An 11556-nucleotide genomic window follows, 5' to 3' on the forward strand; every position below is an offset into this window, starting at 1 on the left:
ACACCGAGAAGACCCTGTGTCTGGTGATGGAGATGCAAAGGTAACTGGCATGCTCTTTAAATATTGATGCTCCTCAGGTGTTAATAAACATTTTCTTTGTTTTTGGTCTCACACATCATGCCCATCTGAAGACTTTTTTCCTATGACAGAAATCTACATTACTAGACCATTTCTCTCTCCTACACCCTAGACCATACTCCACTTGGACTCCACACCTCACTACCTGATTGTCACACACAAGTACCTCAGACTCAACTTATTTGAAACAATTTTGATCCTGGTTTTGTTTGTTTGTTTGTTTGTTTTTGTTTTTGGGGTTTGTTTGTTTTTTTGGTTTTTCGAGGTAGGGTCTCACTCTAGCCCAGGCTGACTTGGAATTCACTCTGTATTCTCAGGGTGGCCTCGAACTCACAGCAATCCTCCTACCTCTGCCTCCCGAGTGCTGGGATTAAAGGCATGCACCACCACGCCCGGTTGTTTGTATTTTTTATGAGGGAGAGAATTGGCACACCAGGGCCTCCAGCCAGTGCAATTGAAATCCAGACAAGTGTACCTCCTGTGTACATGTGCCCCCTTGCTTGCTTGTGTCACCTTGTGCGTCTGGCTTACATGAGACCTGGAGAGTAGAGCATGGGTCCTTAGGCTTTGCAGGAAGTGCCTTAACCACTAAGCCATCTCTCCAGCCTGGGTTTGGTTATTTGAGACAGGATTTCACTCTGTATCGTTGGCTGGCCTGGAACTAGCTAAGTAGATCAGGCTGAACTTGAACCTATGGTGATTTTCCTGTCACTGCCTCCCAAGTGCTAGGATGATAAGCATGCACCAATATTCCCAGCCCCAAACCATTTCTTAACCTTCGGTCTCAATGTATAGCCCAGACTAGTCTCAAACTCTCCATTCTCCTGTCTCAGCCTCCCAAATGATGGTATTATGGGTGAGTGCTACAACATCAGCTTTATACTCAGGTTTTCCAGTCTCAGAATTTAATGATATCAAGTTCCCCGTAGACCCAACAAGACTTGTATAAAAATGTTCACAACAATTAAAAACCTGAAAACTGTCTAAATGTCTAGAAGCAAATGTGTGAACAAGTAAATACACTGTGGGCACATAGTGACATGTTATTGGAAATAAAAATGTATGGAGTTCTCATAGCAGCAGCATGGCAGGATGCCAGGTACCTGATGTAGACTGAAAAGACCATTACATACTTTGTTTAATTTCCTTCACATGAAGTTCTATAATGAGCAAAACCATTCCCTGGTGATAGAAATCAGGCATGAGGAGCATATCTGGGGTAATGCAACTGTTCTATGTTTTGATTGTAATGTAGGTATATATTTATTCAAACTAACCCATAGTGAACTAAGATTTAATTTCTGTGCATTTCTATAAATTAATTGATTGATATTAAATCATTACATTCTACCTCAACTTTTTAAAAAATCAAGTGGGAAGACAGACAAAATACATCATCAGCAGCACTGAAGTGAATCCATCTTGGAACATCTACCCAGCACTCTTTCTCTAAGAATGACTCCTCTATAAACCATGTGATTGCAGCCAGAGAAGTCACAAACATGGAAAGCATTGAGGGCATTGTATTAGGCAGGCTTTTCTAGAGGAACAGAACTGATAGAATAAATATATATTATACAGGGGATTTATTCAATTAGCTGTGCAAACAATAGCAGTCTGAAGGTTGGAGAGAGTCAGAGAACCCAGTAGCTGCTGAGTCCACACAGCTGGATGCTTCAACAGTCCCAGTCTGTTACTGAAGGCCCGGAGACTTCCAGAAGAGCTGCTGGTGTTTGGTCCACTTTGGAAAGCTGATAAAACTGGGTTCCAATGGCAGCAACAACAGAGTAGAGACATGCATGTAACATCAAGTAGCATACTGGCAGCCTGGCCAGAGGCTCTGTGGTCTCTTGGAGCTTCTTTCCATATAGAAGGACCACTTACCCTGAAGGAAAAACGTCCTCTCTCTGAATCCTTCCTGGGAACACCCTCACAAACCTGGCCAAGTAGCATGTCTCTTACTGAATTCCTAACCTGATCAAGTTGACAACAGAAGTTAATTGTCATAGGCATGAAGGACAACTTCCTGTCCACTGTAGTGTGCCAGAATGAGCCACTATTCAGTTCACAAAAAAAACAAAGCTCTTTCCTAGGAATATATAATGGAAAGAGGGATTGGTCTTTTAGTGACTGGACTGCAGATGAACAGTAAAGCTGGCAACTGTGGCTAGGAACACTTCACAAATGCAAAGGAGATGCAAACAATGCTGGTCTCCAGATAAAGATAAAAGAGATACAAAGAGAGGAGGAGAGGGAAAAATACAAACCCTGATGGTACTTATGTCACTGTTCCAATTCATTTCTAATACCCAGCTATGATCCTTTTCTGAGTACTATGACACAGCCTCACATCACTGAATCTTATAATAAATTCCCCTCTATCTAATTCAACTCAGATTTCTTTTACTTGCAACCAAAGAATACTAATGTAGACATCTTCTCACAGATATTCATTCTCAGCAAAAGGCCTGCCCAATCCAGAATCTGTAACTCCTCCCTCTCTGCCTCATCCCCTGGGCCAATTCAGTCTCCAAGTCATGACCATCTCATCTCCTGGGAAACCTTCTGCTTCTCTCTGTCCCTGCTGTTAGTGCTTCAGTTATAAAAGCACTGGCCAACCCACACCCTCCCCTCAGTATGCATCCCGTAGATATGAACACTGAACAAGTTGTCACCATTGGACTTGTCATATTGTATTAAGTCACTAATTATATACTCCAGTCTCCCTCCCACGAGTGTAACAGGCAGAAAAATGACTACCCAAAGCAATTCATAAAGTCCTAAAGCCTGTGTTACCTAAAGTGATTAATAGAGGGCAGTAGATATTATTAAAGGACTACAGGATGGGGGGGATTTGCTTATCCTGTAATCCTAGTCTAACTGCATAAATTCTTGGGAGCAGAAAACCTTCCCTGCTGTGTCATAGACAGATTCAGCTATAGATGAGTAGTCACAGAGATACAGTTTTGCTAGTTTAGAGTTGGAGAAAGGGGTCATAGACAAAGAGATGTAGGCATCCTCCAGAAACCAGAAAGTGAAAAAAATTCATTATCCTGGACTCTCTAAAAACAAGTGCAATCCTGCTGACATTTGACTTCAGTCCAGTGAAACCTCTACCCTGGACAGTGAAAAGTAATTGGTTTATATGGCTTTAAAACATTAGATTTTTGGTAAACTGTTACAGTAGCAATTGAAAATTACTACTAGCTTTTGAGAGAACCTCTGTATTTTTTTTTTCACTACAACACAATTCTTAGCATTTTAGGAGAACAAAGTTTACTGGAAACAGGTATCATCAGCTTATTGCAACACAGGTAATGTGCGCAAGGATACAACAGACTGGACTGTGTCTCTCCAAAATTTATAAGATGAAGCAGTAACCTCTAATGTGACTATATTTAAACTGAAGAAGAGGGCTGGAGAGATGACTTAGCGGTTAAGGCACTTGCCCGCAAAGCCTAAGGACCCATGGTCAACTCTCCAGATTCCATGTACACCAGACGCACAAAGGTGAGGCAAGTGCAAGGTCATACATGCCCACTAAGTGGCACAAGCATCTGGACTTTGATTTCAGTGGCTGAGGCCCTGGCATGCCAATTCCCTGTGTTTCCCTCACTCTCTTTCCCCTCTCTAAAATAAAAAGAAATCAAGCAAAAAAGAAATTAAGGTTAAATGAAGTCATAAGGGTGGTATGCTGATCCAAAAGAAACTGTAAGAGAAGATATCAGAGATTCATGCCCTTCTGCAATATGAAGACTTAACAAGAAGGCAGTCATCAGCCAGCCAGGAGGATAACCCACATCAAGACCCAAATTAGCTTGCACCCTGATCTTAACCTTCCTGCCCTACAGAATACTGGAGAATGTGTCTATTCTTTTTTTTTTCCATAATTTACTTTTATTTTTATTTATTTACTTGCAAGCAGAGAGAGAAGAGAAACATAGAGAGAGAATGGGCATGCCAGGGCCTGTAGCCACTGCAAATGAACTCCAGACACATATGCCCCTTGTGCATCTGGCTTATGTGGGTCCTGGGGAATCGAACCTGTGTCCTTTGCCTTCATAGCCAAATGCCTTAACCATTAAGCCATGTCTCCAGCCCCTAAATGTCTATTCTTTAAGACACCCAGTCTGATATTTTGTTGTAACACTAAGACTCAGGATTTATTTAAGGGAAATGAGATGGAAATCAGGGAGTAACAATGCTGTTTGAGGAGGGTCATGGAAAGCTTCTGCAAAACCCTCTAATGAGCCCATTCTACAGTCTTCTACATGCTATATGAAATATAAAAACCCAGAGCAGTAGCCCTCACCCATAGTCTTTTGCAAGCCACTGTAGAAACCAGTGTTATCGTGCATTAAAAGAAAATGTACAGCCGGGTGTGGGGGCGCACGCCTTTAATCCCAGCACTCAGGAGGCAGAGGTAGGAGGATCACCATGAGTTCAAGCCCACCCTGAGAATACAGAGTGAATTCCAGGTCAGCCTGGGCTAGAGTGAGACCCTACCTTGAAAAAAAAATGTACAACCATTATAAAACTTGTTTATGTGTACTGAAAGAAAATTTGGCATCTCTATTCTCCAAAGTTTAGCTCAATCAGCCCCATCTACTTTCTTCCAGAAACCATCCTAAGATACTCTTGCCAATTGTTTTCCTTCTATATTTTCCTTTTCCAGAATCTTCCTGTAATAATATGGCACCACAAGAAACCTACCCACACAGAAGCACTCAGATCCTTCACATAGAAATGTATATCTTTTCTTATAATCTCTGAGGATAAAAAACAGAACTCTGTAAGGAAAAGCACATGAGAAATTCTGCCAGAAAATCAGTTTCCACATTTCTGGCATGTATGAGGAAGGGAATATGACCAGCACCCAGCTTCTTGACCATGCCATACCGTCACCTTAGCCCCATTGCAACACCAGGTTATCAATTCCAGGCCTCACTCTTTACCTTTGTGTCCACACTACTTTCCCAGAGGAATAGAAGGTTCCTAAAGGTTCACAGCCTTATTTCAGGAGAGCCTTAAACGTGGCACATGACTTTAATCCCAGCATTTGGGAGGCAGAGGTAGGAGGATCACTGTAAGTTTGAGACTAGCCTGGGACTACAGAGTGAGATTCAGGTCAGCTTGAGCTAGAGTAAGACTATCCAAAAAAAAAAAAAAAAAGATTTTTAAAAAATTAGAACTTTTTAGAAACACCCCAGCAGAACATTGATATGTGAGTATTTTCCTTTTAGGACATATTACATCTTTTTTTTTTTTTTTTTTTGCTTGTGCATGTGCCCTTGAGCATGTGTGCAACATAGTGTGGGTGGTGCATATGTATGTGCCCTTCTGGTGCCCCCCATGCCTAAGTGGGGATCAGTCACCTGCAGTGGTTGAAGTGGAATGTATGGTGTTCTCCTCCATTACTCTTATGCCTGGTCTTGTTTTGATCTAGAGTTCCTTTTTAAACTAATTTTGAAGCTTGCAGAGCTCCAATAACTCTTGGATCTTTGATCCTCTGTAAAGCTGGGGTTATAAACTCACGTGACCATGCCCAGCGGCTTTACATGGGAGCTGGAGATCTCACCTGGTACAGTCTCAAACAAGCTCAGGCCCATGCAGGCCTTCATGCTTGCACAGGAAGTACACTTAAATACTGAGCTACTTAACCCTTCTTTAGGATCACTTTGAGAACAGATAATCTTTATGAAATAGTTTCACCATTTTGCACAATGCAAGATGAATACCTTCTTTGAAATTGGTATGTCGACTTCCGGTTAAGATGGCGGCGTAGGTACCACGCCAAAGCAGCCTAGGGGGGAAAAAGACCAAAAAAACTCAGCAAAATACACGTTTTTACTAAAAAGTGAGGTGTATAGGAAATTGAGGCGGCAGCAGAGAAGTAGAAGAGTTATAGAACATCCAGAGCCCGCACAGGCGGGAAAAGCGGCTCCAGCGGCTCAGGCAGCTCGGCCAAACGCCGCAGCCGCGGCGCAGCAGAAAACCACCAGACCAGCTTGAGCCGCAGGAAAAGCCAGGTGCGGGATTTTCCCCTCACACCGCGCTCTCCGCAACTCGGGAAACGTGAGGGGAGAGCGGGAGCGAGCAGCGGAGAAGACCGCGAGGTAGAACACGTGGAGCAGCGAGACAACCAGAGCAGCCGCGGCTCCCTCCCCTCCCCCACCGCCTGAGCCCAGCTCCAGCGGACACAGCAGCGGCCGGGGACCCGGCCACGCCAACTTGGGCTGACAACGGGACCCAAGCAGGAGCAGATTTCGGGAGCAACTTCAGCGGCTCCAGCACCGGTACCAGCAGCCCCAGCAGCAGCGGACCCAGGAGCGGCAGCGGCAGCAGATCCCGCAGCAGCGGCTTCGGGGGGAGCAGCGGCGGTGGTCACGGCAGCGGCAGCCTCAGCAGCGGTGGTGGCTCCGGTGGTGGCAGCTATAGGAGCAGCAGAGGCAGCAGCGGCGGCTCGGTTTGCCCCGTAGGAAAAGCAAGTGCCCAGCTCCAGAAATCAGAACAGCAGCCCGACGACCCAGGCAGCAACTTGACTGAGACCAAAATCACCCAAGGTAACTGGGATTGCACCAGGGAAGGGTCTCACTTGGTCACAAGCTGACTTGGATCCCTCAACAGACCAGAAATCTAAACCTCTTTGTTGATAGAAGATCTGGTCATTATAATAACTACTCTTGCATACATACTCGGGGCTGTTTTTGATTGAATGTGTACAGTGTTTAGTTAAATTTTAGAATCTACCTGTATTTTATTCCACTCAGCCTGCTTGAATACTCCTATAGCAGGGAATCTCAACCCCTAAGAACATCTTTGTAGATACTCTGAGAGTCTTAAGAGCCACACCTAATACCTTAAGGTCCTACCCTGAAAATATATTACATCAAATCAATTGATAAAGCTAAGAATACACAGCTAGCTAGAAAATCCAAGCATAAACTTAATCCAAGATGCAAAAATATATACATTATAACACAAGAAACACTAAAAAGCAAGATGATATAAATCCACCTAAAAGTATTAATGCATCAGAAATGTCCTCCAGTGAGAAAGAGTTAGAGGAAATGCCTGAGAAAGAGTTCAAAAGAATAATTATAAATATGTTAAAAGAGGTCAAAGAACACATGAAAACAATCAAGGAAGAAATCAAAGAGGAAATCAAAGGAATCAAAAAAGAGGCAGGACACCAATTTAATGAAATAAAGAAGGCAATACAAGACATAAATAGGGAAATAGAAATAATAAAGAAAAACCAGTCAGAATTACTAGCAATGAAGAACACAGTTAATGAAATAAAAAACTCTGTAGAAAATCTCACCAGTAGGATGGATGAGGGAGAGGACAGAATATCTAAGCTAGAAGATCAGGTGGCAGACCTAATGCAGTCCAACAAAGAGAAAGACAAACTTATAGAAAAGTATGAGTGGGAATTTCAAGATATTTGGGACACTATGAAAAGATCCAATATAAGAATTCAGGGCATAGTAGAAGGAGAAGAACTCCACTCCAGAGGCATAGTAGGCATCTTCAACAAAATCATAGAGGAAAATTTTCCCCAAATTGGGAAAGAGGTGCCAATACAGATACAGGAAGCCTTTAGAACCCCAGCCAGACAAAACCCAGAAAGAAACTCTCCTCGCCACATTATACTCAAACTTCCAAACACACAAACCAAAGAAAAAATATTGAAAGCAGTTAGAGAGAAAAATCAAGTTACCTACAAAAGCAAGCCCATCAGGATTACAGCAGATTATTCAACACAAACTTTTAAAGCCAGAAGGGCCTGGAGTGATATATTCCAAGTTCTGAAAGATAACAACTGTCAACCAAGGTTACTTTATCCTGCAAAGTTATCCATCCAAATAGATGGAGAAATAAAGACATTCCATGACAAAAGCAGGTTAAAGGAATATCTGAAGACAAAACTAGCTCTACAGAAAATACTTGATAGAATCCTCCATGCTGAACAAAAGGAAAAGCACACATATAAGGAACCTAGAAAAAACCAGCCATACTCAAATACCAGTTAACAGAAGAGAGCACAGGTAGAACAAGTAACACACACACACACACACAAATGGCAAACATAAATACACACCTTTCAATAATATCTCTTAATATCAACGGTCTCAATGCCCCAACGAAAAGACATAGATTTGCAGACTGGGTTAAAAAGCAGGATCCTACAATTTGTTGTCTTCAAGAAACTCACCTTTCTACAAAGGATAGACATTATCTTAGGGTGAAAGGTTGGAAGACGGTGTTTCAAGCAAATGGGCCTAGAAAACAAGCAGGGGTTGGTATCCTAATATCAGACAGGGTGGACTTTAGTCCGAAGTTAGTCAAGAAAGATAAGGAAGGTCACTTTATATTGATTAAGGGCACACTACAACAGGAGGACATTACAATCCTAAACATATATGCACCTAACATGGGGGCTCCCAAATTCGTCAAACAAACACTATTAGAACTAAGGTCACAGATAACACCAAACACAGTGGTGGTGGGTGACTTTAACACCCCACTCTCATCAATTGACAGGTCATCCAGGGAAAGAATAAACAGAGAGGCATCTGGACTAAATGAGGTCATAGAAGGAATGGACTTAACAGATATATACAGGACATTTCATCCAAAGGCTGCAGAATATACATTCTTTTCAGCAGCACATGGAACATTCTCTAAAATAGACCATATATTAGGACATAAAGCAAATCTTAACAAATTCAGGAAAATTGAAATAATTCCTTGCATTCTATCTGACCACAATGGAATTAAACTACAAATCAGTAGCAAGAAAGGCTATAGAGCATACACAAAATCATGGAAACTAAACAATACACTACTAAATGATGAGTGGGTCAATGAAGAAATCAAAAAGGAAATCAAAAAATTTATAGAGTCAAATGATAATGAGAACACAACATACCAAAATCTCTGGGACACAATGAAGGCAGTTCTAAGAGGTAAATTTATAGCCTTAAGTGCCTATATTAAGAAATTAGAAAGGTCGCAAGTAAACGACCTAATGCTTCGCCTTAAAGCCTTGGAAAAAGAAGGACAAGGCAAACCAAAAATTAGTAGACGGGAAGAAATAATAAAGATTAGGGCAGAAATTAATGAAATAGAAACAAAAAGAACAATCCAAAGAATTAATGAAACAAAGAGTTGGTTCTTTGAAAGGATAAATAAGATTGATAAACCTTAGCAAATCTGACCAAAAGAAAGAGAGAAGAGACACAAATTAATAAAATCAGAGATGAACAAGGTAACATCACAACAGATTCCAGAGAAATTCAAAAAATCATAGGGACATACTACAAAAGCATATACTCCACAAAGTATGAAAATCTGAAAGAAATGGATGATTTCCTTGATCTATATGACCTACCTAAATTAAATCAAAATGAGATTAATCACTTAAATAGACCTATAACAAACATGGAGATCCGAACAGTTATCAATAATCTCCCAACTAAAAAAAGCCCAGGCCCGGATGGATTCACTGCTGAATTTTACCAGACTTTTAAGGAAGAGCTAACACCATTGCTTCTTAAGCTTTTCCAGGAAATAGAAAAAGAAGGAATTCTACCAAACTCCTTCTATGAGGCCAGCATCACCCTGATACCAAAACCAGGCAAAGATAGAACAAAAAAAGAAAATTACAGACCAATCTCCCTCATGAACATAGATGCAAAAATTCTCAACAAAATATTAGCAAACAGAATACAAGAGTATATCAAAAAGATCATTCACCCTGACCAAGTAGGCTTTATCCCAGAGATGCAGGGATGGTTCAACATACGCAAATCTATAAATGTAATACATTACATAAACGGGTTGAAGGACAAAAATCACATGATCATCTCATTAGACGCAGAGAAAGCATTTGACAAAATCCAACATCCCTTCATGATAAAAGTCCTACAGAGACTGGGAATAGAAGGAACATATCTCAATATAATAAAGGCTATTTATGACAAGCCTACAGCCAACATATTACTAAATGGGGAAAAACTGGAAGCTTTTCCACTAAAATCAGGAACAAGACAAGGGTGTCCACTGTCTCCACTTCTATTTAATATAGTTTTGGAAGTCTTAGTCATAGCAATAAGGCAAGAGACACACATAAAAGGGATACAAATTGGAAAGGAAGAAATCAAGTTATCATTATTTGCAGATGACATGATTCTATACATAAAGGACCCTAGAGACTCTACTAGCAAGCTGTTAGAGCTGATCAAAACCTACAGCAATGTAGCAGGATACAAAATAAATACACAGAAATCAGTAGCCTTCATATATGCTAACAACAAACACACAGAGGATGAAATCAGAGAATCACTCCCATTCAAAATTGCATCAAAAAAAAATAAAATACCTTGGAATAAACCTAACCAAGGAAGTAAAGAATCTATACAATGAGAACTTTAAAACACTCAAGCGAGAACTTGCAGAAGACACTAGAAAGTGGAGAAACATCCCTTGTTCCTGGATTGGAAGAATCAATATTGTGAAAATGGCAATCTTACCTAAAGCAATCTACACATTTAATGCAATCCCTATCAAAATTCCAAAGGCTTTCTTCATGGAAATAGAAAAAACAATCCAAAAATTCATTTGGAATCACAAAAAACCTCGAATATCTAAAATAATACTGAGCAACAAAAAAGAGGCTGGTGGTATCACCATACCTGATTTTAACCTATACTACAGAGCCATAGTAACAAAAACAGCATGGTACTGGCACAAAAACAGACATGTAGATCAGTGGAACAGAATAGAGGACCCAGATGTAAACACAAGTAGCTATAGCCACCTGATATTCGATAAAAATGCCAAAAATACTCATTGGAGAAGAGACAGCCTCTTCAGCAAATGGTGTTTTGAAAACTGGATAAATATCTGCAGAAGGATGAAAATAGATTCTTCTCTCTCGCCATGCACAAGAATTAAGTCCAAATGGATTAAAGACCTTAACATCAGACCGGAAACTTTGAAACTGCTAGAGGAAAAAGTAGGGGAAACCCTTCAACATATTGGTCTTGGCAAAGACTTTCTGAATACAACCCCAATTGCTCAGGCAATAAAACCACAGATTAACCACTGGGACCTAATGAAATTACAAAGATTTTGCACCGCAAAGGACACAGTGAAAAAAGCAAAGAGGCAACCTACAGAATGGGAAAAAATCTTCGCCAGCTATATATCTGATAGAGGATTAATATCTAGGATATACAAAGAACTCAAAAAGTTAAATAATAAGGAATCAAACAAGCCAATCAAAAAATGGGCTATGGAGCTAAATAGAGAGTTCTCAAAGGAAGAAATACGAATGGCATATAAGCATCTAAAAAAATGTTCTACGTCACTAGTCATCAGGGAAATGCAGATTAAAACTACATTGAGATTCCATCTCACTCCTGTCAGATTGGCCACCATCATGAAAACAAATGATCATAAATGTTGGCG

The sequence above is a fragment of the Jaculus jaculus genome, chromosome 1, assembly GCF_020740685.1.
Source record: "Jaculus jaculus isolate mJacJac1 chromosome 1, mJacJac1.mat.Y.cur, whole genome shotgun sequence".
Classification (NCBI taxonomy): domain Eukaryota; kingdom Metazoa; phylum Chordata; class Mammalia; order Rodentia; family Dipodidae; genus Jaculus; species Jaculus jaculus.